We start from the raw sequence: 1,259 nt of genomic DNA, 5'->3' as shown, positions 1-1,259 counted from the left end.
CCTCTCGGGGCAGCCTGGGCCAGGCTCTCACCACCCTCAGCAGCAACAATCTCTCCCTTCTCTCTGCTCTCAATCTCCCTCTGTCAGTGGAACCATCAGCCCTTGTCCTCGTTACCTTTGATGCTTGTTAACGACCTACAAGATTTAGGGCACTAGGACGGTGGGAAGCTCTCCAGCGTGACCCCCCTCTCCCCAGCGCAGCCCCTGCCATGACACAGCCACCCTCCCTGTCCCAGCGCTGCCCCAGGAGCCGTCCCCACGCGGGACGCGTTGGGCTGCACGTCCTTCACAAGAGGCTTTTTCATCAGGCTGCAAACGTGGAGTTTCCTGGCAGCAGCCCCAACAGAGCCCATCTTTGTCCGCTGCCAGCTGCCAGGAGCTCGGCCAGGGAAAAAGAAGTTTATTCAGGGGAAAAAAAAAAAAAAGTTCCATAAAAAAGAGGCGATTTCTCTACAGGCTGAACAGAGGCTGCACAGAGCAAAGTTTTGCTCCCCACCCGCCAGCTCCTGCTTATAATAAACGAGCACTTTATTCCCAAAGATACCCCACGGATTCGCCCCTCAGGAGGGGCAGGGGCCGAGCCACCTTCACCCCGTGGAACGCTTCTCCCTGCAGCTTGTTATTGCAGTGACAGCTCGCTGGGCTTCGTCACCAGGGCATTAAGCTCCTGATGAGAACAGAGCCACCACGGCTGGGCGCGGCGTGGGAGGGGGGGACACTGGGCAAACTGCCCCTCAGAGCAACTGGACCTCGTAACTGTCCCAGCACGAGTGAGGGCCAGGAACAAGTTCAAAGAAACTCATTTAGTCTAAAAATACCTGTCCTCTGTGTTTTAAATTGTATTTGTCTCCGCTTACTGCACCTCCCCGTTCCTCCAGCATTACAGAAATCCTCGAGTGGAGCAACTCTGTGGATTTTGAGGCCAACGTAAGACCGGTGGTTTCTGCTGATGCTGTTTTGAGACACTTCTCCACCCCCTGTGCCCTCACACACACCAACCCCCCACCGGACACTGTGTATTCACCAGTCGAGGGTGATTGTATTTGTCTCCGCTTACTGCACCTCCCCGTTCCTCCAGCATTACAGAAATCCTCGAGTGGAGCAACTCTGTGGATTTTGAGGCCAACGTAAGACCGGTGGTTTCTGCTGATGCTGTTTTGAGACACTTCTCCACCCCCTGTGCCCTCACACACACCAACCCCCCACCGGACACTGTGTATTCACCAGTCGAGGGTGATCAACTACTTTAGAGCTTCGCT

General features: G+C 55.3%; 1 protein-coding gene across 1 annotated transcript in view; it reads right to left on the bottom strand.

Moving 5' to 3' along the window:
* The window catches only part of SLC35D1 (solute carrier family 35 (UDP-GlcA/UDP-GalNAc transporter), member D1), a gene marked incomplete at its 5' end in the record, with an annotated part of 3,856 nt that overhangs the window by 2,305 nt on the left and 292 nt on the right, over positions 1 to 1,259 (bottom strand). The gene's annotated exons all lie outside the window — the stretch shown is intronic.

Source organism: Buceros rhinoceros, unplaced genomic scaffold (genome assembly GCF_000710305.1).
Source record: "Buceros rhinoceros silvestris isolate BGI_N320 unplaced genomic scaffold, ASM71030v1 scaffold22496, whole genome shotgun sequence".
In the NCBI taxonomy this organism is placed as follows: domain Eukaryota; kingdom Metazoa; phylum Chordata; class Aves; order Bucerotiformes; family Bucerotidae; genus Buceros; species Buceros rhinoceros.
The sequence above is the reverse complement of the archived record's forward strand: the minus strand, read 5'-3'. Positions and strand labels throughout refer to the sequence as shown.